An 18,968-nucleotide genomic window follows, 5' to 3' on the forward strand; every position below is an offset into this window, starting at 1 on the left:
GAGGAGGTGAAGAATTCGCTCCCTGACTCCGTGAGTAGAATCCTTGAGAGGCTCCCAATATCCAGATTCCCAGCAGAGATGGCAAACTTCCAGGCCCTAAGGGTGCATTGATTGATCTGATCTTTCCAGATCAGACAACACCCAGCAAAACCTAACACCCATCAGCTAGAACTCCACTCATAAAACACTGCAGTAGCCCCACGCTGGGAATGCATCAATCTGGTGGTCCACGTAGGTAGGTAAAACTCCAACTGACTATATTCCTCATCTCATCCTACCTCATACTGGCAAATAAAGAAGCCGAGAAGTATCCCAACCAGCTTCAGTCTTAGGCCACTCCAACTGGAAGGTTAGTCAGAAACACAAAAAGAGGAAGAGTTTAATGACTCTCAGCCCTTGCCCCCACCCTCTCTACAAAGCTCAAGCAGAAATGCAAAGAATGACAGTTGGGCATAGGTTACTACAATCTATTCTTGTTGACTATTTTGACCATCTCAGTGGAAATGATTTGCTCATCTTTCGTTAAGAATCTTTTTATCCTTTGTTTTTGGGTCCATTTTTGATGTGCCAATTGGTTCATGGACAGACCTATTTCTTTTTTTTTATTTTTAGCATTTTCTAAACGTACTTATTTTTCTGTGTCACGTCTTGAGGGTTGGGTATTATTTTAATTTTGTTTAGTTTTTCATTTGTTTCTTTTCTTTAGCTAATAGCCAGATTCTATTGTTCTCTTTTACTCCTTTTAAAAATTATTTTTTATTCCAATTTGTTATTACAGTAGAATGCATTACAGTTCATATTACACATATAGAGCACAATTTTTCATTTCTCTGGTTGTAAACAAAGTATATTCACATCATTTATATCTTTATAAATGTACTCAGGGTAATGATGTCCATCTCATTCCACCATCTCTTTACCCCATCTTTTTATCTCCCTCCCTTCCCCTCCCATCCCTTTGCCCTATCTAGAGTTCATCTAATTGTCTGATGCTCCCCCTCCCAACCCCACTATGAATCAGCCTCCTTGTATCAGAAAACATTCGGCATACTTTTTTTGGTATTGGCCAACTTCACTTAGCTTTATCTTTCCCAATTCCATCCATTTACTGCAAACACCATGATATTATTGTCTTTTATTGCTGAGTAATATTCCATTGTGTGTATGCACCACAGTTTCTTTATCCATTTATCTACTGAAGGGCATTTAGGTTGGTTCCACAGTTTAGCTATTTTGAATTGTGCTGCTATAAACATTGATGTGCTGTGTCCCTGTAGTATGCTGTTTTTGAGTCCTTTGGGTGTAGTCCAAGGAGAGGGATAGTTGAGTCAAACTGTGGTTCCATTCCCAGTTTTCCAAGAGATCTCCATACTGTTTTCCATATTGGCTGTACCAACTTTCAGTCCCAACAGCAATGTAGAGAAAACATAGCCTCTTCAACAAATGGTGCTGGGAAAACTGGAAATCCACATGTAACAAAATGAAATTAAACCCCTATCTCTCACATGCACAAAAATAGATCAAGGAACTAGAAATTAAACCAGAGACCCTGAATCTAGAAGAAGAAAAAGTAGGCCCTAAGCTCCATCATGTGGGATTAGGCCACAACTTCCTTAAAAAGACTCTGTTGTTGTTTGACTTCATAATGGCTGCCAATCTTACTGAGATGGTATCTTAGGGTGGTTTTGATTTGCATTTCTCTGACTGCTAGAGATGGTGAGCATTTTTTCATGTACTTGTTGATTGATTATATGTCCTCCTCTGAGAAGTGTCTGTTCAGGTCCTTGGCCCATTTGTTGATTGGGTTGTTTGTTCTCTTATTGTCTAATTTTTTGAGTTCTTTGTATACTCTAGATATTAGGGCTCTATCTGAAGTGTGAGGAGTAAAGATTTGTTCCCAGGGTGTAGGCTCCCTATTTACCTCTCTTATTGTTTCTTTTGCTGAGAAAAAACTTTTTAGTTTGAGTAAGTCCCATGTGGGGAAAAGGGTACACTTATACATCGCTGGTGGGACTGCAAATTGGTGCAGCCAATTTGGAAAGCAGTATGGAGATTTCTTGGAAAGCTGGGAATGGAACCACCATTTGACCCAGCTATTCCCCTTCTCGGTCTATTCCCTAATGACCTAAAAAGAGCATGCTACAGGGACACCGCTACATTGATGTTCACAGCAGCACAATTCGCAATAGCAAGACTGTGGAACCAACCTAGATGCCCTTCAGTAGACGAATGGATAAAAAAAATGTGGCATTTATACACAATGGAGTATTACTCTGCATTAAAAAATGACAAAATCATAGAATTTCCAGGGAAACGGATGGCATTAGAGCAGATTATGCTAAGTGAAGCTAGCCAATTCCTAAAAAACAAATGCCAAATGTCTTCTTTGATATAAGGAGAGTAACTAAGAACAGAGTAGGGATGAAGAGCAGGAGAAGAAGATTAACATTAAACTGGGATGAGAGGTGGGAGGGAAAGGGAGAGAGAAGGGAAATTGCATGGAAATGGAAGGAGACCCTCAGGGTTATACAAAAGTACATACAAGAGGAAGTGAGGGGAAAGGGAAAAATAATACAAGGGGGAGAAATGAATGACAGTCGAGGGGGTAGAGAGAGAAGTGGGGAGGGGAGGGGAGGGGAGGGGGGATAGTAGAGGATAGGAAAGGCAGCAGAATACAACAGACACTAGTATGGCAATATGTAAATCAATGGATGTGTAACTGATGTGATTCTGCAATCTGTATATGGGGTAAAAATGGGAGTTCATAACCCACTTGAATCAAAGTGTGAAATATGATATATCAAGAACTATGTAATGTTTTGAACAACCAACAATTAAAAAATTTAAAAAAAGACTCCTCTGGCACAAGAATTAAAACCAAGAATCAATAAATGAGATGAATTCAAACTAAAAAGCTTCTTCTCAGCAAAAGAAGAAATCAGTGAGGTGAATAGGGAACCTACAGAATGGGAGCAAATCTATACACCTCACACAGAGCACCAATTTGTAGGGTATATTAAAAACTCAGAAAGCTAAACACCAAAAACAAAAACAAAAACCCAAATAACCCAATCAATAACTAGGTCAAGGAACTTAACAGTCTCTTCTCAGAAGGCAATATATAATCAACAAATATGAAAAAATGTTCACCATCTCTAGCCATTAGAGAAATGTACACCAAAACAGATTTCATCTCACTCCAGTCAGAATGGCAGCTATTAAGAATACAAACAATAAGTGTTGGCAAGGATATGGGGAAAAAGGCACACTCATATTTTACTCTTTTGTTACTTCTATTTTTTTCTCCTTCCTTATAACCATCACATTACATCCTCTATTGCATCTCTGAGTTCATTTTTTGGAAATGCAAACTATTTTCTTACTGCTGATCACGTTTTCTAATCGATTAGTTAACTGAGTTCTAAGCATTTTTTTCGCACTAGTTATATAAACTAACTCCTGCCCCTACCATTAATGCTGTTGCAACTACTACTGCTGTGGATGACAGTTGACAACTGTTGTTTGCTTTAATGCCAGATATACTTTGTGGTCATTCCCCCCACACACACACTACTGTTGGTAATTGCTAGCCCTATTTTTTTTTTGTGGCAATTAACATTGTAGATGCCATAGTAGAAACTTATTTGTTTAATGCTGTATATTGTTTGCATTAGTTATTGCTATTGTTTCCTCCTATTCTGTGAGGTGCTGAGAACGTACAGGAACACTACAAGTTCATAGGATAGAAATTCTACTGCACACCTTGCTTCACACAAATTAATGATACTAAATCTCCAGTTATTCTTCATAGTTTCTTTCATTATTTTTTTTAAGTTGAGGAGGACACAATATCTTTATTTTTATGTGGTGCTGAGTATCTAACCTAGTGCCTCACACATGCTAGGCAAGAGCTCCACCACTGAGCCACATCCCCAGCCCCTTCAGCTATTCTTTAATACAAAGAGACAAAAACCTGAACTATCAACCAGGACCCAAACAGAAACAGCTAATGTTGGGGCCCCAGGTCCCATCTATGGACATTCATTGCTACAGCATAAACAGAATAACAAAGGCTGTAGACACAAAACCTGTGAGGGGATTTCAATCCTGACAACTCCAGAATATTTTGGAAGTAAAGACAGTGCCCTGCAATGGTCCACACATAATACAAGAGAAATCCTTTCCAGCAGATGCATAAAACCCAGCATATGAGTTTAAGAAATATGAAAATGCAATCTAATACAGGACCTCCTAAAAGTCATAATTCACCAAATTATCCCCCAAATTTTGAAGTGGATGAAATATAAGTAATGCAAAAGCATCATTATTTAAAAAAATGAATTTCAACATGAAAAACAACTGAATGAATTAAGGAAGACAGTACACAATCTTAGTGAGAAATATTAAGAACCAAAACATCAAATAAAGTGTTCAGTTGCAAGTCTAAGAGTAGACCACACTGAGAACAAAAATCTCGGAGCTAGAAGACAAAGTGGCCAGCTTTGAAAATTCAGGCAGTATTAAAGAAAAAAGTAACAATGATCAGAATATACAGGAACTCTGGGACAACATGAAGAGACTAAATTTACAAATCATTAGAATTGAGGAGGGCTGTGAGATGCAGGATAATGGAACAGATAAACTTTTCAGGGAAGTAATAAAAAAATTCCAAACCTTCAGAATGTAATGGACATGCAGATAGAGGATGTATTCAGAACCTCAAAGAGACAACTTCAAAAATGAACCTCTCCACACACATTATAAATAAAATGCCTAAGTTACAGAAGAAGCCTCAATTTTAAAAGACTCAAAAAAAAATATCAGGTCACAATTAGGGGAAAGTCAGTCAGAATCACTTCCGATTTCTCAGCACATACTCTACAAGTCAGGAGGGCTTGGAATGATGTGTTCCAAGTACTGAAAGAAAATAACTGTCAACCATGACTGCTATATCCAGCAAAGCCATCATTCAAAATTGATACAAACCTTCCAAGATAAGCAGAAACAAAGCATTCATGACTACTAAACGGGCACTACAGGACTTAAATACTGCACAAAGAAATAAATCTAAGAGCTTATAAAAGAACAAAATAGCTAAGCAATGAGACACAGGACCAAATTAAACACAATAAATCAAGATAGTAGGAATTAATAAACATTTATATAATAATACTGAATATAAATGGTGACAACTCTCCAATTAAAAGACATAAGCTGGCAGAACAGATTAAAAAACAAGACCCAACAATATACTGTTTACAAGAGATGTACCTTACAGGCAATGACAGCCATAGGCTGAAAATGAGAGGATGGAAATTGATATGTCATGTGAATGGAGCAGATAAGTACAAATAGCTGTTCTTGTATCTGACAAAGCAGATTTCACACCAAAATTGGTCAAAATAGACTAAGTGATGTTACATCATATTGGCAAAGGAAACAATCCAGCAAGAAGATATAACAATAAGGATTTGTGCAACTAACATAACAGTACTCAAATTGAAGCTTTCAATAGACCAATTACATAATACTATGTGATTTCCACACACCTTTCTCATCATTAGATAGGTAATTTGGACATACTCAGTAAAGACTCTTTGAACCTGAAAAAAAATATAAGTCATATGGAGCTAATAGACATCTATTGAACATTTCATCCAATTATGTACACATTCTTCTTGGTGGTTTATGGAATCTTCTCCAAAGTAGGCCATATACAAGGCCAAAAAGCAACTCTTAGCAAATACAAAATAATAAGAAGAATTCCTTGCATCTTATCAGATTATAATGTAATGAAGTTAAAAATTAACACAACCAAACCCTACAGAAATTATATAAACACATGGAGACTGAACAATACTCTTGAATGGTGAATGGGTGATAGAAGAAATCAAGGGAGAAATCACAAAATGCTTATTCTCAAATGAGATTAGTGATACAACATACCAGAACCTCTGGGACACTATGAAAGCAGTTCTAAGAGGAAAATTTATAGCTATTAGTGTCTACATGAGAAAAACCAGATCTCCAATAACAACCTGATTATGCATCTCAAGGTCCTTGAGAAAGAACAAACCAATTACAAAACCAGAAGGATGAAAACAATAGCAGAGCTAAAAATCAATTAATTTGAGAATTAAAAGAAGTATAAAGGGTCAGTGAAAGAAAGCTGGTTCTTTGAAAAGAAAAAAAAAAAAAAAAGGTTGCCAGGCTTGTGGCACACACCTAATCCCCACGGCTTGGGAGGCTGGGACAGGATAGTGGGTTCAAAGCCAGCCTCAGCAACCATGAGGTATTAGCAACTCAGTGAGACCCTATCTCCAAATAAGATAGAAAATAGGGCTGGGGATGTGGCTCAATGGTTGAGCATCCCCAAGTTCAACCCCAAGTACCAAAAACCTAAATAAACAAGGTTGATAAGCTTTAGTCAAACAAACCAAAAGAGGAGAAAGACCAAATAAATAAAATTAGAGATGAAAGAGGAGAAAGCACCACAGACATCTCAGATATCTAGCAGATCATTAGGGACTCTTAAAAAGTTCACTCCAATAAATTGGAGAACCTAGAAGAAATGGATACATTTATTGACAAATACAATCAAGAGGACATAAAAAACATGAATAATTTATGAGATATGAACAGTAATAAAAAGCCTACTAAAAAGGCCCAACACTGATGGATTCTCAGCTGAATTCTATTCCATTAAATAGAAAGGAATAGAACACTTCCAAATTCATTCTATGAAGCCAGTGTAACACTACCAATATCAGATAGGTGGTTTTCTTTCCTTGATGTGTCCCTGATAAACTTACATGCAAAAATACTTAATAAAATATTAGGAAATTATGTTAAAACAAAAATTGTACACAAGTTGGTTTTATTCCAGAGATGCAAGGGTGGTTTAATATGTGAAAATCAGATGTAATTTATCCCATTAACAGAATTAGGACAAAAAACCACTTAGTAATCAATAGATTCAAAAAGAACTTCAACAAAAATCAGCACCCATCTGTGATAAGAACACTGAAGAAACTAGGGATAGAAGGAACATACCTCAACATCAAAAAGGGTATATATGAAAAATGGAAAGCCAACCTTATAGTAAATGGGGAAAAACTGAAAGCATTTCCTTTAAAATCTGGGCTAAGACAAAGATGTCCACTCTTACCACTCCTATTTGATTTAGTACTAGAAATTCTGGCCAGAGATATTAGGCAAGAGAAGGAAATAAAAGGGATTAAAATAGGAAAAGAAATGAAATTATCTGTTTGCAGATGATACCATTCTATATGAAGATTTTTTTAAAAATGCCACTAACAGACTGCTAGAGCTAATAAAAAAATTGGCAAAGTAGCGGATTATAAATCTAAATATAAAAAAAAAATAGCTTTCCCATATACCAATAAAGAATCTGCTGGTAAAGAAGTCAGGAAAACAATGCTATTCATAATATCCTTTTTAAAAAAAAAGGACCTTTGAATAAATTGAACCAAGGAGATGAAAGATGTCCACAATGAAAACTAGAGAACATTGAAAAAGAAATTAAAGACACAAGACAGAAATACCTTCCATTTTCATGGATAGGTAGAATATTGTTAAAATGGCCATACTACCAAAAGCAATGCACAGATTCAATGCAATCCCCATCAAAATACCAATGACATTCTTCACAGAAGTAGAAAAAAACAGTCCTAAAATTCATATGAAAGAATAAAAAGATCCAGAATATCCAAAGCTATTTTAAAAAAGCAATGCTGGAGGCATCACAATACCTAACTTTGAATTATACTACAGGGCTATAGTAACAAAAACTGATGTTATTGGCATAAAAATGGATTCAGAGACCAATGGTACAGAATAGGAGACAGAGACAAACCCACACAGACGCAGTCATCTGGTCCTTGACAGAGGTGCCAAAAACATACATGGAAGAAAAGACAGTCTTTTAAAACAAATGGTACTGGGAAAACTGGTTATCCATATGTAGAAGAACGAAACTGCATTCTCTCTCACCCTGCACAAAAATCAATTCAAAATGGATCAAAGATCTAGGAATTAGATAGAAAATATGCAACCCCTAGAAGAAAACATAGGGTCAATACTCAACCATATAGGTACAGGAAATGACTTTCTCAGTAGGCCCTCTAAAGCTCAGGCAATAATGGCAAGAGTTAATAAATGGGATGGTATTGAATTAAAAAGCATGTGACAGCTATGGAAGCAATTAGGAATGTGAAAAAAGAACCTGTAGAATTGGAGAAAATCTTTGCTATTCTTCTAACAAAGGATTAATATATAGAATATATAAAGAGCTTAAGAAACTTTACACCAAAAACCCAAATAATCCAATTAAAGGGATAATAAGAGATTTCTCAAAAGAAAAAATACAAATGACCAACAAATATATGAACAAATGCTCAACATCATTAGTTAGGGAAATGCAAATCAAGACAATAGTGATATTTCATCTCACAATCAAAGTGACACTCATCAAGAATACAAACAATAAATGCTGGAGAGGGTATGGAGGAAAGGAACATTTTTACACTGTTGGTGGGACTGTAAATTAGTACAACCACTATGGAAATCAGTATGGAGGTTCCTCAGAAGACTAGGTATGGAACTATGATATGACCCAGCTACACCACTCCTCAGTATTTATCCTAAAGAATATCTTCCTACAGTGATTCATACATATTCATGTTTATAGCAGCACAAATCACAATAGCCAAACCATGGAACCAGCCTTGGAGTCCGTCGATGGATAAATGAATAAAGACAACATAGCATATGTACACAATGGATTTTTATTCATCCATGAAGAAAATGAAATTATGTCATTTGCAGGAAAAGGGATGGAGCTAGAGACCATCATATTAAGCAAAATAAGTCAATCTCAGAAGGTTAAGTGGCCGGTTCTCTCATATGTGGAAGACAAGGAAAAGGAAAACCAAGGTGGGGGTTGGATCTCCCTTAAAAAAAAAAAAAAAAAAGATAAAGGGAAATCAATAAAAGAAAAGGATGAAGGGGTGAGATTAGGAGGGAAGGAGGAAGTGCTGGTGAGTGATATTGGCTGAATTATAGTGTTATATTGTGTGCATATATGAATATGTAACAACAAAGCCTATCAATATGTACACAAAATAAATTCAGGCTGGATTAAACAAAAAAACTGTCTACTGCAAAAGCCATGTGGTAAAATCATCTTTCAAGAATGAAGGGAAAATGAGGACATTCTCAAATGAAAAGCCTAGAAGGATGTGAGCAAAACCAAATCTCAGTTCTAATAATTTCCTTCCATGCCCCAGTGAATTGTTTCATGTACCCCAGATATAATACAGTAGATACTGGACACAGAAGGTTAAGTAGAATGCAAGAGACAAAAAAATGATTTGTGGGATAATTCTACCTTAACTTTCACAATAACTATGTGACAAACATTTACATAGCAGGTCTGATACACTCAGTTTATGATTCTGCCTGCAGTTATGTTGATGATGACTCTTGATCAAACTGAGAATAAAACCACTATAACATTTGAAAGTTACCAAATAATTTCAGTCTATATGCCTGAAAAGTAGCAAGTCAAGATGAACAAGGTTGTGAGCATGTTTCAAGTGCACATGAAGATTTTGCTATGTACCTAGTGCTGGCTTGGGGTCCTCACCATAGTTGGTCATATACCAAGTATGTGATCAGCTCCCTTTAAGAATTCGAAGACTCAAGTGGGATATCCTGAACAATGACATCACATGTGTTCCCACATGCCCAAACAATTTCTGCATAAATAACGTAAGAAAACCTGTGTTCAGTCGGACCTTTACCGTTTCTATTGTCCTACATTAATTCTTTGATGTAATAAATCTTTGATGTAATAAATCTTGGCTTTACACAAAATTTCATATTAAATTTTTTGAGTCTTTCCAGTAAATTGGAGGTTGGTCAAAGACCATCAAGACATTCTGTGAAGGCTTCAAGATTCTGAAGGAGATTGCTCTGTCAACAAATGGCACAAACAATGTTCGAACTTGCATCTGTCTGATTCAAAAACATGTGTCCTTTCTAAGAAATTATATTGCCTCCAAAAATAGAGTAATTTATTTGAAGCAATGCATATGACTCTTTCAAATTCAGAGATTATCATACAATCTATTTTAATTAACAGAAACAATGAGTTAAACATTCTATTTCAAGTTGAGTTCTGGTCCTAACAGATTTTTTGCTTCTAATGGTTTATACATTTGTGATTGGCAATAATTATAATTTGGTAAACCCAGTGAAAGAAGAGCAATTTATAACTTAATTTAAAGGTTTATATTGTACACATTTATAATTTTTTGGTCAAAAATAAAATCAAAATAATTACTTTCAAGTTGTAATCAAGTAAAATATCTTTATATTGCTGGCAGAATTGAAAAATTTTTATAACCTTTATGTAGTCTGTAACCTGACAATAACTCATACTTCAGTCTTCATACCACTTATTTTTCATTAAATATGACAAATATTCCTTTTCCCAAAGCAACTCTGCCAAATTTTCTACAAAATATAAGAAAATCATTTTCAAACAAGTTAACTCCAAAATCAAACCAGTATTTTAGTATTTTTCACTTTTGTGGAAACATGGTGTTTTTGTAAATCCTTCATTTTTGCACATGAGTAGGTATGATCTATTTTTTTTAAAGGGGAAATAAAACCTAATTATAGCTTTGAAATGTTAAAACCTATGTCTTAGAATTAATTTTGCCACACAAAACTAGCCATTTAAAATAACGTGAACAAAGTAGCAAATAAACAGCATCCCTTTTGTTCACCTGCTGAAGACAACTGGCCGGCCTGCCCAGGCTGCAGGGGACTAATAGGGCTTCTTGATGGACTGCCATGAGGTGCAGATGGTCATTATTTATTATGCCAATCAGTTGCTGCCAAATTTCTTTGGGATGCTGTATATTTCCTCGTAAAATGATTTTTTAAAGGACTTTACAGAGTAGAGGGACACATTTGAAGTTAGAGCTCAAAAAAATAAGGAGTATAATTTAAATTAACAGCTCACTTTTGATTCACATTCAGTTCTCCAAAAAAACATTCAGATACAGAATCAAAAACACTAAAGAACCTAATTTTATGCCTGCTTATCTTCCAAAGATTAAAAATCAAAGTAAGAGAGTTACTTCTTTCATATAGGTGAAGAGTTATATTTTAATGCAACATTAAAAATATTTTTAAATTTATATAAATATTATAAATATGTATTTATTATAATATATATGTATGTACGTTATAGATAGACACAATACCTTTACTTTATTTGTATGTGGTGCTGAGGATCGAACCCAGTGCCTCACATGTGCCAAGCATGTGGTCTACCATTGAGCTACAGCCCCAGCCCATTTTTAATCATTGTTTTCATGATTATTTCTGCTTTAAATATAGGATGACTCACTAATACTACAAACTATTTTCAAACAACAGCCAAAGTATTTTGGGTTCAATGTGAGAATTTAGTTCCCCAAAATGCTGGAAATACAAATTTTTGTCCATGCTATGGTCAAATGGGGGTAGTAATCATCTACTACCATAATTTTTTGTTGTTGTTGTTTTTTAATGGAAGAAAAAGCAAATTTTGAATATAGAGTTTTAAAAAATTATCTAACAAGGAATTAACTCCCAAAGCACCACAAGATATTTTAGGGCTTTTATTTTATTGACATAATCCTCATAAGGAATAATTAACAAAACACCACAATACGGAACATAAAATGAGTGTCAGAGACTAATTTTTTCCACTATTAATATTGAGAAATACTTGCTATCTCTATTTTCTTGCATGCACAGGTTTTCAGTTTGCTTTATTACCTGCTTAGCACATTTTTTCCACTCAAAAATCTCAGCCATACCATATTTTTAGAGGCCAACAATTATTCAGAATTTGATCAGGTTTGTCATTAAAGTAATAAACATTGCTTTAAAGGGAAAAATCATTACTGATAAGTATGCAAACTAGTCTGGTTGTGTGGAATACATTGAGAAGTTTAGTAACTGAATACTTTTTAAAAATGTTCTAAATTTCTAAATAATTCCCAAGTACTTCCTTCCCAAATGGTTATTAAGACATAACCACCTTAGAAAATGATTTTCAAGCTTCACAAAATAGTTCTAGTACATGTATGGTTTACTTTTATACTGTCTTTCTAGAAAGAATTTTACTCGTTTCTAATTTAAATAATAACTACTCAATTTTCCTACTTCTATAATAAACTTGTTTTTATTAGTATAGAATAATTGAACAATAAGCTATATAACTTTCTGTACATATATTAAAAATTGCTAACTCACTGTCTTTTCAACTTCCGAATGTCTGTTTTCTTGACCAAAAGGAAGAAGTACAGCTGATATAATTGAAAAAGATGCTGATCCAGTCCCTTTCCAGGTTCTGGCAACTGAGTGATTAAAAATAGCCACTTAAAAAAATATGCAGGTTCAACTTGGTACAAACTCTTACAAGAAACATCACATTTACCCTTAAATATTATGCCATAGACTTATCCATTTTGCTGATGAATTTAGTTCAAGAATAAAGTGTGAAAAGCCCAAGGGTTCATTAAAAATGAGAATAGTTTCTGTTATCAGGAGTTTATCCAAGGGGAAGAGAAAGAGGGTTCAACAGTACCTTTACCTCTAGAGAATAAAAGAGGAAACTCCTGGCTGCTTCTCCTTAGTCTTAGCATTTACCTCACTCCACCCTACCAGCCTTCCCATACAAAAACTTTGGCCATTAAGGGGCATCTCTTAGATAGGTTTGGCTCTCCCCTATGGCTACTAAAATAGCAGCTTGCCTGTGAGTTAGGTGGGTCAGGATTTTGCTCCCAGGATCTCACTGCTTTCTTTCTCCCTTTTATACTCCCTATTTCATACAGTGGCAGCTATATGAGAAAGGTGTAAAATGAGTCACTTTTGTCCTTTAAGGAATATACAGTAGGGTCATTTTCTTGGGCCTATGTGGTTATTTCTGTAACATGACACTGGCAAGAGGTTTCTGCCTGGTATTGTGGACAATTACAGATTTATCAGAACCTTCAATAGCACATAAACTAAATGATCTGTAGCACTGCAGCATGAGCCTCTGTTACATGTAATTAAGAGTGGGCTAAGGAGTCAAACTGTTTGGGCTTTAAATATAGCTGTTCAACTTTAAGCAACTTGGTCTCTTTGAGCCTAGTTTCCCTATCTGCAAATAAAGCAGCACAGTGCTTAACACGCAATAAGCACCTACTGGACATGAACTGTTCTTATTCAAGATTCCTCAAACTTTTGGGGCGGGACGCAGAGGATCTTCAGTTACACCCATCTGTCCCCCAGCACCTCGTCTTTCCTCCAAAGCAAACCACAATTCTGTTCATTCATTCAACAAAGTATTTACTGGATATCTATTAATTTACAGGTAATGTGCTAGGCACTGGCTAGAAACTGTAAGTAAAGCCAAGTGCCTCTTCTTGAGGGGAAAAAGTGAAAAGAAGTTTGCAAATATAGAAGCACCTAAAACAAATAATATTGAGATAAAGAAAATGGAGGCAACAAGAGCCATTTAGACAGGGAAAGAATATTCCAGACAGAAGTCACAATTAGAACTAAGCTGAGACATAGGAAGAGTGTGGTATTTCAAGAAACACTTGTGACCCAAGTTTGAAGCTTGGATATAAGAATACCCAACTATCTACCTGAAACCTGCACTTGAATGTCAAACAGCATCTCAAACTAACCAAGTTCAAGGCAGTACTCTCAATTCCTATCTGTAGGAAACTATATCCCTTTCAGGGTTCTTTACTTAAGTATAAATTCTATGTGTGCAGTTTAAGAAAGAAAGAAAAAAAAAAGGAAAAAAGGGAGGGGTGGGACAAGAAAGGGAGGGGACATTTGATCATGAAAAAAGTGTAAAGTATGTTGGCATTTTGTGGTTTCCCACTCCAACAGTGCTGGGATCTAATCCAAGCCCTCGTGCATGATACCACTGCCCTACATCCCCAGGCCTGTTTGATATTTGTGATAACAGATGTGTAAAGTAATCACACTAAAACTACCTAATGTGAAACAAAATACTTAAAAGTGAATAAATATGAAAAAAAAAAGGTTCCTTAACTCCTGGTTATAAGTCTTCCAATAACATGATCTCTTTACATGTTGAAGGTTTAAAAAAAAAAAAACTTTCATTTTATTCAGTTTAGTCAGAAATAAAGAAGAACCATCTTAACCTACTATACTACGCAATCGTGTTTCAAAGAAAGAAAATGTCAAGACCATGAGACAATAAACAGTTCAACAATTAATAAAAAAAACCAAAAGAATCCATCAAAAAGGCAGCCTTTAGTTTGGTAAAGTGACTAAAAAACAATTTCAAGGTTTCTTCAAGTCTCCATGAAAGCCAAAAATGCAATTTCTACTTTTGAACTGCTGGCTGCAAACACATCAAGTCATAAAGTCAACCTAGGGAACAAGGTCTGAGCCAAAAACTCACAAGGGGATATTATAGTTGGATAAATCATAATTAATCTCTCACACATCAAGTTCTCTACCCAGGAAAGATTTCCATCAGCCCAGCTTCAATAACAGAAAATGCCTCCAATTCTTAAAGAAAACTGTAATCCAAATGTAGTTATGATAATACTAATTTGTCCCCTGACCTAACACATTAATGACTTTATAGAATATTTCTTTTTATTTTAGAACAAATAGTAAAAGGAATGTTTATTTCTTTTTTAAAAGAGTCTTCAGAAGATTTATGTAGAGAAATATTGGTCTTGCCTCTAGAAATGTGGAGGAGGCCAAAGACATGGCAAATTTATATATTATATATGACTATAAACAAAGGTTATTGAATTTTTAAAGCACAATTTCAAAGTAAGCCTATTCTATAAATGATCATCTTGCTCAAAACAACGTTGGGAATCCATTTTTAAAACTGTCTTCAAATAATTTAAGAATATTCCCAGTGTTTGCAGATTATCCATCTTTCCATGCAAATTTAATTTTCAGAAAGCCAATTATTAAGATTCAAATATAGTAGATGTGGTAGGTGGTCAAACTTGGTTTAACAGTTTGAGTACAAAGTAAAAACACCATTTTCTGTTAGTTGAAAAGTTACCTCAAACCAATTCTAAAAAGAAAGGGAATCATTTAATATCAACAAAGCAATATTAAAATTTTCTTCTCCAAAATATGTATTATCAGTATTTTTAAAATTAGTTTTAAAACTTTATATAATTTAATATATATGTATTTATATCTATACCTATCTACAAAATAGGTTGAAGTTTGGAAAACAAAGGTTATTTACAAGAAGTGACTCACTTCTTCCTGGGGTTGCCAAGGAAAAATGCTGGAAGGAATGAATCATCTCCAGTTCTTCTTGTAAAGTTATGAATACAATGGTTTTTATAATTTAGCCCTCATCAGAATCATTTGTAGGGCTTTGCAAAACAAGATTAATGGTTTCGTACCCCGAATCTCTGACTCAGGAATTCTGGAATAGGGCCCAAGAATTTGCCTCTCTAAACAATTCCCACATAAGGCTGATGATATTCATCTGGAGATCACATTTTGATAGTCCAGCTACTTTGGTATTTGGTTGGGAGAAAGTTATCATGGGAGATCTAGTTATAGAATGTTTACTTAGGTGTTTAATTTTATGTTTAGATATAACCAAACTTCTAGTTGCTTGTTATAAATAAACCTATAAGTTGAGCATTTATGAGAGCTTGGCTAGTTTGGAAATATGAGGTAGTCACATGATTTTTTTTCTATGAAATTGATGGAATATAAGACTGAGGAGCTCCAAAATCAAAATGGCATACAATATTTGGAACTTTTTTTTGGTAGATGGAAATATTAACTTATTTATGCAGTACTGAGAATAGAACCTAATGCCTCACACATGCGGGACAAGTGCTCTACCACAAGCGCTCTAGCCACAACCCCAGCCCTGGAATTTATTTCTTAATCCAAAATCAAAATTTATCAAAGTATGGAGAAAGGGATGATTATGAAGCCATATATTATGGTTGGAAAGAACTGCTACTTTTGTGTCTAGTTTCTGTTTGTATTTTTTGAACTATTAGAATATTTGGTGTTATGAAGTATCTATGATTTACATGACTAACAATTCGACCTTTGTGTTAGATAAGTGGATTGTCAAAGTCACAGTTCAACAGTATTACAGAAATTAAGCATTCATATCCTGTTTTGCATATTTACCCATTATGTGTCCAACCAAGGGATAGGGAAACATATTCAAAAGACAACATAGAGGAAGTGCAATTCCGAAACTTAAGTCCTTTCTAAAGAACTGTTCAGATCTTGCTTTGAGAACAGGATAAATCTTTAATGTTTTGGGAAATAATTATTATAGCTATGACATTTTTAGAAGGTTATATGCCGAACACCATAATGTTTACATGACTCATATGTGACTGTTAAATTCTGCACAAATCTTCCAAACAACTAATTTCAATTTATAAAGAAATGGAAGCTTAGATTAAGTAATTTACTCATTCCACAGTCTATTATGGAGGTGAGTTTGATACTAAAGATTGTGTTCTTCATCAAACTATATGAAAAGACAAATTAATAATGTTTATCACTGTGAATAAGGTAAGGATTTTAATTTTTTACAAGTATCTCTGCATTGCCCAAATGTTTTATAGTAAGCCCATATTAATTTTGCAATTAAAAATAAGGGCAAATGATAATTTATATCCTGAGAAGTCCAGCTACCAACCGTAAGTGGTTGATAACAACCCCCTCTAAACACTAGTGTGCCCAGTTATGGGTTTTAACACCTTGTACAAGATCCCCTCAATTTACATTCCACATACATTCACACCTATGTTTGACAGATGCCTTGGATAATGAGCGCAGGAGTACCTTGTCTTGGTAGTAACAGTTAATATATGTTGAGTGCTCAAAGGCCTAATGTTTAGTATCATCTTATTAAAATCTACAACCTATGAAATGAGTATTATTCCCATCTGCTACATGTGAACCAAGTTATGAGTAGGGTAAAATGCCTTAACCAAGATTACATCACTAGTGAGCTTTGAGACATAGAACTCCGAAGCACAGTTCTTCAAGCCCTCATTATTCTCCATCCTACCCCAAGCTGCCCTATAGAACAGAATGGGAAAGGAAAAGACACATCCTGGATATCTGCTGCATACAGCAAATAAAATAGTTACATATACTCTCAGGACATGATGGCCAAGCTTGTCCTCCGATCTCATGGCAACTAGCAGTGAGAGCTTCCAAGAAATCGTACAACTCCAGGTTAGGAAAAGGTAGGTGAATGTGGCTCATGTTTAACAGAGGATAGTGGAGAGATTGGTTCTACCTTTTTAAAGGCATCCCACTGGCTTTAGCAGAGCATAAGAGCACATTACAGCACACATACTACATTCCAAAGATTTTTCCCAACCTGGCCTAATACATCTGCACTTACTACCCTCTCTCTTCACATTGTTTCAACTCTTGTTACTCTTCCTTGGCTTCAAAATAACTGCTAACCCATACCAAGAGAGCCACCCTCTCCACTTTCAAAATTTCTACTTTGTCCCCTAATGTAGCTTTTCATTTCTTCTATCAAAAGAATCCTTGGATTGTTATATCACCCTCTATGTGACAGGCTCTGGGATAGAAGGTTTTCATATTACTTTCTTCCTCTACCATGCCCTTTCACCCTCCTACTTTTGCTCATGCTCAGGTTTCAACATCAATACCTACTCCCTCTCCATTTCTATAACAAAACACCTGAGGCTGTATATTTAAGAAAAGATGTTTATTTATCTCACAGGTTTGGAGGCCACAAGTCCAAAAAGTGTGGACCCAGATCTGTTGAGGGCCTCGACATACATCATCATCAGTGGGAGTTTTCATATAAACTTCTAGCCCCAGAGCCTGTCATATAGTACTGCCTAATAAATATTAGCCCTTTCCTGTTCTTAGCATTGAGTCCCACTGAGCTTTATAAGACTTCCACATTTGTGAATTATCACACAATATGACTATCACTTCCTTTCTGGATGGGGATCCAGAAACCTCAAACCAGATACTTTGAATTTCACCAGCTTCGAGTCCTGCCGAATATAAATTGTTTTTTTAAATTTTTGCACAGTATTTTAAAAAGTCTTACTTTTCTCAAAGCTGGTTATTTCATAAGGTAGTGAGAAGGTGGAAAGATCAAGCTTAATTCTAGTCTGTAGGTTTTCCAAGTTCACAGCCAATTATACTTGGCTCTAGAATGCTGTGAAAATTCTCCCTAGGCCCAGGATACACTGGGAGACATAGCAGTCAAGTGCCTTCAGTCTAGAAGATCTACTGTCCTACTACCTAATGAAAATGACATGGTAGGAATGGAAACTAACTTGGGGCTTATGCCAACTTTTGAAGGACCAACAAATTCCCCTAATAAAACTAGATGTCATTTTTCATTTCCTTTTTGCCAGAAATATTTACATCAAGAAAAATATATGAATAAAATAATTATAATAGAGGTCAGGCCAATGATATACAGCCTTCAAAATTAGTCAGCAAAAGCTAAATTTTATTTGTATTCAGACTGAAGCTAAAAGAATTACAATTTCTTAAAAATCAAGATTTATTGTGAATTATTTCAAAGATAGGTTCAGAACTAAGTAACAGAAGGTTTCTGAATATGTAAGATTTATAAAGCATAAAGATCTCAAAATGTCCTTTGTGTATTCCCTTGGCAATCAAGAACAGAGGACATATGTAATATTTCCTTCAAAATAATTCAATTCTTAAAACATGCTTTGCATTTGGAATTTTGTGAAAACAGGATACTTCAAGATTTTGATTAGCAAATGTATGGTTTTTGACAAATTTGAACAAATTTGTAAAGAATTCTCTTTCTATTCCCTTTAATGAGCCTCTAATTTTCTCAAGCTCACACCCTGAAGGGC

The 18,968-nt window shown here is 35.1% G+C and overlaps 1 protein-coding gene across 7 annotated transcripts in view; it reads right to left on the reverse strand.

Moving 5' to 3' along the window:
- Fer (FER tyrosine kinase) overlaps positions 1-18,968 on the reverse strand; it is a 456,651-nt gene that overhangs the window by 169,498 nt on the left and 268,185 nt on the right. The gene's annotated exons all lie outside the window — the stretch shown is intronic.

This window comes from Marmota monax, unplaced genomic scaffold (genome assembly GCF_021218885.2).
Source record: "Marmota monax isolate L192 unplaced genomic scaffold, Marmota_monax_Labrador192_F-V1.1 WCK01_AAM20220418_F8-fsc00006, whole genome shotgun sequence".
Taxonomy (NCBI): Eukaryota; Metazoa; Chordata; class Mammalia; order Rodentia; family Sciuridae; genus Marmota; species Marmota monax.